The following is a 14,513-nucleotide window of genomic DNA, read 5'->3' as shown; positions in this document are numbered from 1 at the left end:
GTCTGGGTAGGGACTGCTATAGAACACTTGGGTTGCTCTAGGGAACTGCAGCGCCTGTGCTCGCAAAGGAGCAGGATAAAAACTGAACTGTTCCTCGCTGCAGCTGCGTTTTCCATCAAATACCATGTTGGTGCTGATGACTGTTTTGTTTTTATTGTCATGGAAACTTGGATCTGTAGAATGGATATTCCATTCATCTGGGAAAACAGCAGTTCCTTGCATAAAACATAGGGCCTTCCAGAAGAGTTCCTAAAATAGATACTGTCTGAGTATGATCCAAAAATTTGAGGAAGAAAGAGTGGAAGAAAGCAGTCCTCTTTGGCTACTAGTTCAGAATTAACAGGGGCAACTACATTAAGATCATTACTTTCCATTAGAAAGTTGAAAACCATAGCTTTTTTTTTTTAGATTTATTTATTTATTTATGTATACAATGTTCTGCCTGCATGTAATGCCTCCCCACCAGAAGAGGGCACTAGATCTCATCATAGATGGTTGTGAGCTGTCATGTGGTTGCTGGGATTTGAACTCATGACCTTTGGAAGGGAAGGCAGTGCTCTTCACATCTGAGCCATCTCTCCAGCCCCATAGCATTTATTTAAAACCAGTGTAATTGCTATCTGCCCCCTAGGCATTTCTTTTTGATATTAAGATCTGTTGGGAATTCTGAACTTACGTTCTATTAAGCAATTGCTCATAGTTCACAAATAGCCCCTTAACTTCATTCTGCATATCTGTTATAGTCTTCCACTCAAATATCTTTAGTCATTTGACAGTTTCATTTATTTTTCTTTAAAGAAGCTTTACCCCAAATGAAGAAATGCTACTAGAAATTATTGTTTGGTTTGGAAATAAAAAGAACAATGAGATAAAAAGGTGCGATGGGTCCTTGTACATAGTTTTATTAATAAGAGTTGTGAATAAAAAGGAATAATCACATGCTGTTTTCTGTATAGTCCAAAGGGGTTCTAATTTCAGTTACAATAAACATGATTTAGAAAATACAAATGTAATTGAGAGGTTAAATGAATAAATTATTTAAATAAAATTTAAAAAAGAAATACAAATGTTAGTGATAGTAAGATGTAGTCAGTGAGGCAATATGTGATAAACAAATTCTCAGACTTGCATTAAGAAATTAACTTGGGCAGTGGTGGTGCAAGCCTTTAATCCCAGCACTTGGGAGGCAGAGGCAGGCGGATCTCTGTGAGTTCTAGACCAGCCTGGTCTACAGAGCTAGTTCCAGGACAGCCAAGGCTACACAGTAAAACCTTGTCTCAAAAGACAAATGAACAAAAAAGGGATAATTATTTGATGGTAGTTTGTTGAAAGTTACTGGTAAGGCTTTCTACAGGGTAAGACCTTTCTAACAAAAAAGAGAGAGAGAAAGAAAAGTCAGAGTGTTGGTTTTCTTCTACATAGGAGAGTCAGTAGTAACCTCTGAGAGGAAGTGTCATTTGAACAGGTACCTGAATGTTATTCCCAAAGAACAGTTTGTACCAAAAAGCTATTGATCCCATTGGACTTTAGTGGGAGAAACTTTGAAATGTTGAAGAAAATAATGACAGAATACAAATCTACAAAAATGTTCGAATGGAAGGGCAGGAGAGATGGCTCTATTGAAAAGGTGTTTGTCATGCAGGCATGAGGACTTGAGTAGCAAGCGGTCCTAATCTCAGCCAAGTGAGGTAAAGACAAGAGGATTCCTGGGGTTCGCTGGCCAGCCAGTGGGCGATCTTGAGGTTCCAGTGGGCCTCAGGCTATTGCGTGCCAAGATCACAAGTATATTGGTCCACACTGGCTCTAAGATTAATTAAGTGTAGGGTTTTTGTCTTTCTTTTAATTTTATGCCGAGTAGGGCTTTTGTATGGGGTAGTTGTATATGAGTTCAGGTGTTTTTAGAGTTCGGTGGCCTCAGACCCCTCTGGAGCTGGGGTTCTAGGCATTTGAGCCTTCCAATATTGAATGCTGAGACTTGAACTAAAGTCCCTGCGAGAGCAACATGTACTCTAAACCGCTGAGCCGTCTCAGTAGTGCTTTAACTATAAGTTTTACTGTTGGTTTCAAATACATATTTTACAAAGATTTATCATTTTATTGGATATATGTAGTCTCATATAGGTAGGCAATTTTTAAAAAGTCAGTGTAATTCTGATCTAATATAGAGACGTTCTAAGAAATAATGACTTCTGGATAATCTAATTACAGCTTATACAAATACCTATACCAAGAATTTTTAAAACTTGCACAACCTCATGGCATTAAAGTTAACTATCCAACAGCTGGTGGCAGAGAACTAACAACTGGGCATTGTATTCTGTGAGTCAAATGAGAGAGAACCGGACCGTCTCCAGCTTGGCTTTTGTCACCTTTGGTAGATAACTTCATGGTTCACAGGAGATAATATTCATAGAGCAATTTGTTGCTGATTCAAACGTATCACCTCACTTTAGTGATATTTAAGCTGCCTTATAAAGTGTCTCATGTTAGAAACAAGGAACTCTTTATAACAGTGTAAAACAGAAGCAGCTAAATAAAGTTTTAGATTTTCTAAGAGGGTTTGTTTTTGACATCCACTATAGATTATGGTTAAATGTATCTGAGTAGGATGCTTTTTGTTTAGGTTGTTTCAAAATGTAATGGTAATAACAAATTTTGAACCTGGCATTTTATGTTATTTTCTATACACTACTACTACTACTAGGAATGGTTTTCTTTACCAGAGAGTGATTTACAAGACTTAAGTTTTACCATATTCTAGATAATTCATCTATGAAAAATGGGTTCATGAAAGGAAGCCAGAGGAAAACTGCTCCCACCTTCTCTACCATATTCTGTTGTGGACTCTGTGGAACAATTGTCAAGAGACAGATTTAAAAAAAAAAAAAAAAAAAAAAACAGTACAGGAAATGTTATAGGAGTCCTAAGAGTCTTGGGACCTGAGCAGTCGGTAGTCTTACAGGAGGGAGACAAAACCAGGAAGAGATTCCAGGCAGCACTAGAGGGATGAGATCACCCAGCAGAACTTGACAGTCTTCGTGCGATAAAGAGACAACGATCAAAATTCAGGGAAACCAAGGTTTGGAAGGCAAACAGATGAGAAAAGGAGAGAAAGACAGAGGAGGAGCTCAGTATTTGCATTGTTTTCCCGAGTACTGATCTGTGTGCACATGGGAGGCAGTTTAGTGGCTAATGTCTATATGTAGTCTCAGTACTTGGGAGGCTGAGGCAGAGTTGCTGCAAATGTGAGGCCAGTTTGGGCTACAAAATAAGACCACACACACACAATGTAAGGGCAGATGAACATGATACACAAACTGTCTACCAATGGCAGCCTAGAAAGAGCAAGCATCACAGCGCTCTCAAATACAAGGACATGAAGTGATAACAGTTTTGAAGATCTCGAGCGCCAGATATGAGCTAGTGTTCTCCTACTTGGCTAGAGCTACGGGAATCTTAGCAACAACAGATACCAAAAATGCGTGAGTCAAATAAGGGGTGACTTCTTTGTTACTCTTGTTTTTTTTCTTCAAGCCTCCACTCAATCTTACAGGAAAGATGAGACTAGCAGGGGTCATCTTCCCCAGACACTCATTGCAAAAGACTTGAGCTCCTGTGGGAGTAGTAAAGCCTCTTGACTATGAGGCAAGTGCTTGAGGAAAACAGGAAACTTGTCTCAATCCTAGGTACCAAGTACAGGTCTCGTTCCTCTCAGTAAACACAGAGCCATTTCACATATAGACAGGGTCTGGCTTCTACAAGAAAGAAGAGAGAGGCACAGTTTTACAGGGCAGTGATGTTTAGTGTTGATTATAAAATCCTATAAAGATAGCATTTGGACTTACATCACAGACAAGCCTCCAGGCATACCTGTGAGGGATTTCTTAGCTCTAAGCATGGGGGGGGGGGGGTATGTTGATTAGGTTATAGGGATGGAGAGATCTAAAGAAGGTAACACCATTTTGAGGGCTTAGGTCCTAGATTGTATAAAAGGGAAAATAATAAGTTCCTCACTGAGGATGTGATGTAACTAGCTGCCCTGACTGTGTCCTTAAACTGAGCAAAATAAACCCTGCTTCTCTTGAGGCTTTGTGTTTTTGGAAACAGTCTCTCCATGTAGCCTTGACTGTCCTGGAACTCATAAACTGTCTGGCCTCAAACTCACAGAGATCCCTCTGCCTCTGCCTCCCAAGACCTGGGATTAAAGTTGTGCACCTCTGTGGCTGGCTTTCTCTGAAGTTTTTGTCTTGTTAGGTAATTTGCCACGATCATAGGACAAGTAACTCAGACAGAGCTCTATAGGGGATTGAGCCTGAACCAAAACAGGAGAGAAGTACTCCAGTAGATCTAAAAAATAGAAAGAAAGAGCAAATATTGTCAGAAGGCAAGACACTTGACAGAACAAGATTCCTGGTGGCCCTAATATTGGAACTATTAGGCAAATATTTTAAAGCAACTGAAAGATGTAGTGTCAAAGATGAACATCATGCATTCATGAGGTTTTCTCCTGTAATGACTTTTAAAAAAAATATTTATTTATTTAATGTACATGAATGAGGACATCAGTTCCCATTGCAAATAGTTGTGAACCACTATGTGGTTGTTAGGAATTGAACTCAGGACCACTGTAAGAGCAGCCAGTGCTCTTAACCACCGAGCTATCTCTTCAGCCCCTTTAATTGACTTTTCCATGATACTATTCCCTTTTCCCCCCATGTTGTTGTTTCTTCTTCTTCTTCTTCTTCTTCTTCTTCTTCTTCTTCTTCTTCTTCTTCTTCTTCTTCTTCTTCTTCTTCTTCTTTGTCGTCGTCCTCCTCCTTCCTCCTCCTCCTCCTCCTCCTTTTTCTTCTTTTTCCCTGTAGTCAGTGGATTTTGTTGAGACGTCATTAAGCGGCTTGGTCTGTAGTCACTTTGTTAATGTGGTGCTCACTCAACCTAACCTGCATGCATCAGGCTCTGGGTGTGATTCCCAGGACCATGTTATGGGTCATGGTAATGCCCACTTGTGATCCAGATCTCAGGAGGTTGGGGTCAGAGGACCAGAAGTTTGGCCAGCCTGGGCTTCATAAAAACTTGTCAGAAAGAAAAGGAATTAAAATTTGAGTAACTTCTTTTGTTTACCACTGTTCTAAGCCTTTTATATGGCAGTATGTTTTATCCTTTCAAAAACAGTGAGAGACCATTTGTTTGTTTGGGTTGGTTGGTTTTTTGTTTTTGCTTTTGTTTTCCCCGAGACAAGGTTTCTCTGTTTAGCCTTAGGTGTCCTGGACTCGCTTTGTAGACCAGGCTGCATCGAACTCACAGAGATCCACCTGCCTCTCCCTCCCTGAGTGCGTCATGTGCCCAGCTGAGGAGGCTGTTTGTATTCACAGTTCACAGTTGTGGCCACTGAGGAACGAGATCATACAGATAATCTGCTACAGAGCTGCAGTTCAAATGCGGCTAGTTCAGGTCTAGTGCCTTTTCCCAGCATTGTTCGTCTCCTCATTGTCAGCTTAGTTCTTTTCTTTTCCTTCCTGTCCTTCAAAAAATGCTATACTCAGAGACACTATTTTCACATTTGTTTGAATAGCCACTTATATGGCTTTTTCTTCTCTTTTTTATGTTTAGCCTAGGTTGGCCTCAAATGCGTGATCCTCCTGCATCTACTTCTCTAGTGCTGGAATTACAGACAGGTAGCACCACACTGTGTCTCTGTCTGTTCTCATTCTCTCCCTCTCCCCCCCTCTTCTTCTTCTCTCATTCCCTCCCTCCCTCCCTCCCATTAATAGATGGTTGTGAGCCACTTGACATGAATACTGGGAAATAAATGTCAGTCCTTCTAGCCCTTTACCACACTTCTTATTTCCCTTGGTATGTAAACTCTGATTTTGACAAATGTCACCTTACTCACAAGTGAGGTTTGGATTTTGACCCATTAAGCAATTAAAACTGGTTTTTTATTCATTTTCAATTTGCACAGTTAGTATGGTAGTGTGTTGTAACGCTTGATGAAAATGCATGTGGTATATGTTATCCTCAGAGTACTTGGCCTATGGCAGCACCCCTATTTAATGTTTAGCAGACCATAAAAACGACTTAATACTTTATTCTGGGTTTTCAACAGAAGGGGATGGTCCTCTTTGGATGGCTCTGTATCTCCGTGTGTTTTCCTATGGTATTCAAAGTGTGTTACATTTCTGCATTGTAGTTGAAAGGTGTTAAGCCTGAGTGAGAAAATGCACGAACACTCTGAGCTTTTCTTCATGAGTGCAGTGGGGGATTTGGTTATTTTTGTTGTTGTTTAAAGCACTTTTTTAATGGGTAAGCATGGCTGATTGCCCAGAAGTGGAGTTACAGGAGGGTGAGCACCAGCATCTGGGTACTGGGAACTGAACCCAGGCCCTCTGCAAGTGCAGCCAGTGAGTGCTCTAACTGCTGAACCATCTCTTCAGCCCCAGTGGTTTGGGTTATATTGACGCAGAGTTTGCAGTATGTAGTGCATATTTACAGATATCATAGGGTGTATAAAATGAGTACTCGATGCTTCGCTCACACACTCCGTTGCCATTAGCTGCTTAGCATCCAAGTCCCTACATTTCTTCACAGCTTGTCTTCCTGATTCACTTCATAACTTACATCACACAACAAGTAAGGAGCCTGGCTCAAAGTGTTGTTTATGGTTATCAAATTTTAGGGCCAGTTAAATACAATCCATTACAGTCCAAACTTCTGTACTAAGCAGAAAGACAAACTAAGGACAGAGAAGTTCACTACCTGCTATGTCACACAGTGAGCGCACAGCACTACTCTGCTTGTGACCGGATGAACGAGGAACAGTCGAGGTTCCATTGCATCCTTTTTCTTCTACTCCATTTCTCACTATCAAGAGAGCTTGATAATTAGCAGTCACTCATTGTTGGCTATTTTACAGCATAATTCTTTTATGATGTTTTGCTCTAATGTGGCTATATATAACATAGATAAAGCTTTGGGATCGAATCTGTCCCTGGCACACAAGCAAAAGTGTAGAATTCAAGACCAATGTTCTCTGAACAAGTGGCGTCTACCTTCTGGTCCCTGAGTGCCATAAAAAGCAGACATCCACACTGCCTTTGCCTGTTAAAATAGCCTAAATTAATGAGCCAAAATACAGAAAATTTGAGAATATTACTGAACAAGCAATAGTAACTTAATATTCTGCTCACTTTATAGTACAAGACAATTCTCAGAAGATCATTGAACAGAGTCAGTCTGTGAGGAAGAGGTTATGTAAGTGTGTTGCTACCAAGACATGCTAATGCCAGAAAGAAAATGAAGTGCCAAAAGTAGATGCATTTGAGATTTACTCCTTTTTCTGCCTTTAGCCAAGTTATTTGTTGATGAACTGTTAGTTTACTTTGAATTTCTTTTTTGACTTTTGAGTTGTGAGCCTAGCCTTAAGAGCCTAGCCATCTCTCTAACCCCATATTTATTTCTTTCCCTGTGGATATGTTTAAGATGCTCAGGAACTTTGACTTACTTAATTGTTTGTCGCTTGAAAGCCACTAATTAAAATACTTTAAGATACAAATGTTAATTTGTTATCGCAACAAATTACCATTTATGACATTTTCTCCTGAAGTGTAGCCAAAAGTCAAAGTCTCAAATCCTGTACTTGGTTGGGTTGCTATAAAAATGAAACTATCTTTTCTAAAAATTTGCATGTAGTTGAACAAGTGCAGAGACATCACGTGAGAAGCATCAGTTCTCCTAAAGGGACAGTGACAGTGCAGTGTGAGCATGGCTCATCAGTGTTTTTCAGGACAGCTTAGAGATCACAGTTAGTGAGTTGGAAGGAGAGCTACATGGTAGAGTGAGGGCTGAGGGTGAGCAGAAAACAGTTATTTAGTAACATTTTAAAGAAGTAAAGTTTTAAGTTTTGTGCCACATATAATAAATACCTCTTTATATGTTTTATAAATGTGACATTGGAACATAAGGAGCCCTACAATTTTGAGTAAATAACAAAAACTGCCAATTTGCTGCCGTGTTAATTTCTTACTGTCTATGCACCTCACTTTTCTGTCCCTGACTAGAGGGAAACTTCTGTATAAAGCTGCTCATCCTTATACTTAATTCACAAATCTGATGGGGAAAGAGAGAGAGAGCATGAATAATAGAACCAGAGCTGGATTAGGGAGTGCTTGTATCCTGGATGACTTCATCTTGGACTTAAAAGGCACAAGAAACCATGGCTAAGGAACTTTCAAACTACCCCATCTTGGCAATTCTGCATAGCTCTTGGCTTAGATGTTGTTTGTAGTCCTGATGCCTGTCATAGTGAGTTGGTATTGGCTGGTTAGACTAGTAACTGCACCTGGGACTTAGTTAATCGCTGGCCTCTGTAGGGACTCTATGTTTATCTGGACTCACACTTGGCTTTGCCTTACCTTTGCTGCAGCCTCCTCTTCAGTAGCTGTGTGAGTGATTTGACTTGGAATGAACAAAAAGAGGGCACAGAGTCCAGCAACTGTTGGCACTGCGAGTGTAAGTGTCTTCAGTGGCACATATGCTCAGGAATAATACTTAAATTATTGTGAATAAAACAGATAGACATTTATTTGAAATCTTTCCTCCGTTTTTTGTTTTGTTTTGTTTTAAGATACTATGACAGTAAAAGCTCTTTTCTCTGGAAGTTTGAGCAAATTGCTACTCAGATGAGGTCTGTGGTGGTAGGTGGCAGGTTCTTTCAGACAAGAATTTCCAAGTACTTTATAAATAATGTTAATTAAACTGGGCAGGTCTGTGTGAGGTATATGTTGCTGAGTTGATTTTCCAAATGGAATGAATGAAGTCATTGATGGTAAGTGTATCTTGCCTAGTTCACAGAAGCAAGAGTCAGGAGACTAATTTAGTAATCAGATTTCCCAAGCCTCGAGTGGGCGCGGGGCTCACTGAAAAAGCACTTACCTAGCAGTTTCCCCCCTGGTAGAGTCCCTAGTAGTTACAAAGAATGTTTTGCGCTTGCTCCTCATGTCATGTCAGTTATACCCAGTTGCACTGTGCACTTGCGCACGTTGTCAGAGCCATATCACATGGAATTGGCAATAGGGTTCACCTATAGGAGTGGAGGAACATGCCTCTCCATTTTAGGTAAATGACTTTATATGTACCCAAGGAGAAAGGGATGGCTTGCTCAGAAGACTCACCAAATTTAGATTTATCAATAAATGTTTGGATTTTTATGTGTCAGGATTTTATATTGTTTCTTTAAAGAGCAAATATAGGAAAAACACACATGATTTATACATTAAGATACTTTAAGTTTCAACATAGTAATGTAGATAGAAGTAATTTTTTTAAATACACTTTTTTTTTTTTTTTTTTTTTTTTTTTTGGTTAAGATTTTTATTTGGGTTTTGTGCGCGTGTGTATGTGTATGTCTTTGCCTGTTTGTCTGTGTTTTTATGTGTTTCAGTTTTAACTGCCCATAGGACATGGAAGGATTTATGTAGTGGTGAGTTTAAATTTGTGGTTGCAAATCAATGTAACTTATAGAAATGAGCAAAAATCATACTGGCTTTTGGAAACTTTCTGGTTTATGTCTGTGCTCAGGAGTTGTTTCTGGAATAGTTACTGCAATTAGTAAACTTAAGTTGGTTAGAAAAGTTCAAGTATCCAGGAGTTGCAGAAAATAAGCTGGGCTGCCTCTTTCCTAATACTGGTGTTCCTGGTTCTTTCCTCCTTCGCACATTTCCAGTTGATAGTAAGAGCCACAGGCACCATGAGGGTGGGATAGAGCAGGTTTCTCCAGCCCAGAGATGGAATGTACAGGAAGAAAGATTTCTGACCTGTCTCACAGCTACATCGGCTGCTTTGATCACCTCTTGGTATCAAGATTTCTAGAAGGAACAATGCACCTAACAGTGGCACCTTGCAGGGTAAGTAAAGCACCTATCATAATTTTGGGCCCAGAATAGCTAGACAGCAAGTGCTAGCTAGTTCCTACCACCAAGCAATCCCAAGACCCTCAGAGTCAAGGTGAGAAGAAGAAGGGAGTGTGTGGACACGGCACCAAGCCTCCTTGGGGTGGGTCCGTCCTTGTTTCTACCACACTTTGTTGAAGCTTGCTAAAAGTGGACCTGAGTTCAAAGCAGCCATGAATTTGAAAGCATGACTTTGTTACTTACTCTTCCTGAAGTAGGGGTTCTGTATGGTGTCTTCTTAGAGTTTTTCTACAATAATTGTCTGTTTGGTAGTTTTTTCCCCCCTCAATTCCAACCTAGGGCCTCCTATATGTTAGAAAAATATTTTTCCACTGACATACACTCTGGCTTTGGCTCTTTGTTTGTTTGTTTTGGAGACAGTGTCTTTGTAGCCTTTGCTGTCCTGAAACTTGCTCTATAGAATAGGCTGGCCTTGAACTCACAGATCCATCTACCTCTGCTTCATGAGTGCTGGGATTAAGGAAATGCTCCACCAAACTTGGCTTCAAAAATTCTTTGCAATAGATTTTTCTTTGGCCTTTGAACTTCCTCAGCCTCTTAAGTGATGGAATCAAATGCATGTAAAGCTCCACCACCTTTAATTGTTTGAAGTTTGTACACAGAAAACAAATGTTTGCGTTGGCCACACAATAGCCTCCCCGGTTGCCGCAGTGCAACTTGTTACCCTGTCCAGTTTAATTCTATTTTAATGGTTAGGGATCAGGCCTAGTAAGCTAAGATTTGAATAATCATTTTTCTAGAAGGTAATTAAAGCAAGAGAAGCATCATCATATGTCTTCTGTGAGAATGAAAAAAATTTTTGTGAGACTAGCATAGCTGACCATACTGTAACCACACAGTGTTAGTCAGACTTTCATTACTGAAAACACACCTGATCAGCAACTTAATGGAGGAAAAGTTTATTTAGGATTTCACTTTCAGAGATTTCACCTCATGGCTGGCTGGCTCCATTACTCAGGCTCATCAAGCCTGAGACCAGGCTGAATGTCATGGCAGGGAGTGTCTCATAGAGCAGAGCAGCTTATTGTGATGGGCAGAGAGCAAGGGAGCAGAAAAGAAAAGGTAGGAACCTGAGACCAGTTAAAACTAAAAGGGCACACTACTAGGGACCCAGATCTTATGTCTGGGCACCACCTCCCATTGTTTTACTCCTAGTAGTCCAAATTCATCAGTGGATTAATCTGTTGATAAAGACAGAGCCTTTATGACAGGATCACTCTAGAATTCTGATCATCCTCTGAGTTCTGCTTCTGGTGAGGACCAAGTCCTCATGGCGTATCTAAACCATGACACACACACAAACCTTTAGATTTGGCTGCCACTTAACTGTGGGAGTGATTTGCCACCGAGTTGTCTTCCTTGTAAGATTGATTTCATATGTAGGACCATTCATTTGATAGGTATAAATTGTTTCTGGGCCTAAATAAAGAGGGAGTCTTATGCTACAACTGAGTCCCACCAAATGTGTATTTATATGTTGGAATTTATGAGTTGTGCCCTGTACTTCCTGTGGAAATTAATGTAGTGTAGTGTGCTGTTAAGAATTTGGCTGGCTGGATTTCTAAATTAATTTTGGAACAGGTAGTGTGTTTGAGGTCCTAAGTAACCTCCAGTACATGTACGTACACAGGCTCACACACACTCACACACACCATCCCCCCCCCCCCCACACAGAATTTGTTCTCAGAATCCTTTAGTTCTTTTGCTACTAAACCATAACCTTGAGAAACTACCTCTGCTCATCAGTGAAGTTCCTTTCATCATATGACATACGCCTTGTAGCATGAAAGCCACTCCTGGTTTCCATCTAGATTATCTTAGTGGTCTAATTGGTCTAACTGTGCTTATTTTCACATAGGAGTTACTAGTATTTTTAAGATATGGACTATCACATTTTTCACAAACTGCTGAAGTAGGTGGTTATCCCTGAAGAAAATTAAAGAAAAGGACATGCCACGATCTTCAACCAAACATATATAAAAACCAAATTCTGGCTTTAATGTGAGAAGTAAAACAGTGAAGCTTTCTGGAAAGAGTTAGAGCTGTGGACTAGATAAAGATTTCGTTTCGTGTGTTTGTTTTCTGAGATAAGATTTCTCTGTGTAACACAGCCCTGCCTATCTTAGACTGGCTCTGTAGACCAGGATGGCCTTAAATACAGAAACCTGCCTGCCTCTGCCTCCCGAGTGCTGGAATTAAAGATGTGAGCCACCACGCCCAGCTAGGTGACGATTTCTTAAACTACATGCATAACAAAAAAATGCTAGGCACATGGGAGAAAACTGACAAAGTAAGTGAAAGATTCCAGCTGGGTGATGGCTCATACCTTTAACGCCAGCATTTGGGAGGCAGATGCAGGCAGATCTCTGAGTCTGAGGCAGCCTGATCTACACAGGGAGTTCTAGGACAGCCAGGGCTACACAGAGAAAGATTTCTCGGGGGTCGGGGGGGAGGTGGAAGGAAAAGATTTCTGTTCATCAAGAAATAGCATTAGGAGAGTGAAGTGACGTCTACCAAAGATAGCTGTATGGGTACAATGAAAGGTTTTAGTGTAATTTGAATATGGTTTATGTCCACTTCCAAGGTCTATTGTAACTTTTAAGTTTGGGCTGAAGGGTTGTGGCATTGGGAAGTGCTATGGAGCCTTTTAAGGTAGGTGATATGTCAGGATTTATGGCTCTCTACCTCTTTGTAATGTAAACTCCCCGGCATACCTACACAAGCCTCCACGAAGATACGAAGATACGGTATAGCTGAGTGGGTTGGAGAACTCAACAGTTCTGAGCTGACGTCAAGACCATGCCTTTGAACATCACAGACTATAAGGTTGAATGAATAAGCCTTTCCTGTCTATAACTTGGTTGTTTTGATTGTTCCTTATGATATACAAAGCTATTATACATAGTAGTCTTTATCTGGAGTATATGAAAAATCTGTCAAAAATTAAGTAACAATCCAAGACAATAGATACCCATGAACTTAGTTGTCTGTCCATTAAGGTTAGCTTCTAAAAATTTTTATTGCATTAATAAATACATTCACAAGTGAGCTAATCCTTCTACTTAGGTTCTTGTTAATAAGCTCAGCTGAAACTTTTACAGTTTTCTGGACAGATTGCCTTATTTTACCATTGCAGATTCTATTTGCAGTGCTTTCTTCCTCATAAGAAGCTAATACATATCTCTCTACATCTATCCTTTGTTGAGGGTTCTCTTCTAGGAAAGCAGCCCTACCTCTGATTCCTCTGATAGCTCTGTAAATCTTAAAGCACAAATACCACATGCCATCCAGGTCTCCTCTATAGGAATATGCCCAAATTTTGATGTGGATTTCAGATTCTCGGCTTACTGCCTTTGACTTCAACTGTGTTCTTAGGAACTGGAGATGGAGAGCAGAAAACCACCAGTGGTCCTGTCGCAGTCACTGTGTCTCTCTTATAGAGTGGGGCAGTATCTAATTGAATACCTTGTTGAAGATTCTAGAACTATGTGTTGGGCAGGGTACAGCTTAAATTTGCAAGACTACATTTGTTGGACTATCCCTTGCCTATACAGCTATATTGTGCTCACATTAGCTACCCCAAAGTTCTATTTTCTTTGCTTCATCGTCATATTCTGGTGGGAGTTAGGATGCAGCTCCAGGTTGCCTTTGTGTCCTCTCAACCGCTCTCACAATTCATTTGAGGGCTGCCCCCATGGCAACTGTCCCCCACAGTGCCTCCTCCCTGCAAAATTGCTTCCCACTGTATCTGAGCATTGAAAGTGAAAATGATGACCATTTTCTGGATATAGACTGTGCCTCTGTTTAACTTGTGGATGTTGAAGAAGGAGGAGGAAGAAGAAGAAAGACAGAAAGAAGAAAGTCATGTATACGCTATAACCAACAAAACAGCAACACTTATATGACTTAGTTTTTTTCAGCGGATTGTGGCATTTTTTACAAATTGACATTAAGAATCTCATAATCCTACCATCTCTCAAAGTCACTAGCTCATGAATGTTTGGAGGAATCCATCTAATATGTTTCCAAGGAAAAGTGTCCTATATAGGTTCTTGTGTTTAGCTACTTGGGTACTCGGGTAGTGGCATTGTTTTGGGAGGCTGTCGAAATGTTGGGAAATACAGCTACCCTGGTAGAGAGAAGCTACTAGGGGGAAGGCCTTGAAGGATACACACCTAGGGTTCCAGTTTGGCCTCTGCTTCTGGATCTGCGAGTGACTAAGGCACTGACTGATGCCTTACCCTTCTGCCACTACTGACAGAGAAGCTCCAGCCCTCTGCCTTCCCTGCTGTACTACAGTGCATCTCCAGAGACTGACACCAGAGGATCCTTCCTTCTTGAAGTTGCTTGAGTCAGGAATTTGCCATAGCAACAAGAACAGGAACTACAGTATAACCTAGGCTCCTCTGTCCAGAGCATTTGCAATATGTGCCATACTACCACCAGTGACCATCAGCCTTCAGCTCCTGATGACTGGGGTTAGAGCATGCACCACTATACCCAGCTCCAACCATTTACATTTTGGGAAAAATAACTTGTTCCACA

At 40.6% G+C, this 14,513-nt stretch overlaps 1 protein-coding gene across 6 annotated transcripts in view; it reads left to right on the top strand.

Moving 5' to 3' along the window:
* Window positions 1-14,513, top strand: part of Tcf12 (transcription factor 12) — a 259,675-nt gene that overhangs the window by 154,293 nt on the left and 90,869 nt on the right. The gene's annotated exons all lie outside the window — the stretch shown is intronic.

Source organism: Acomys russatus, chromosome 32 (genome assembly GCF_903995435.1).
Source record: "Acomys russatus chromosome 32, mAcoRus1.1, whole genome shotgun sequence".
Taxonomy (NCBI): Eukaryota; Metazoa; Chordata; class Mammalia; order Rodentia; family Muridae; genus Acomys; species Acomys russatus.
This window is presented reverse-complemented; position numbering and strand designations above follow the sequence as displayed.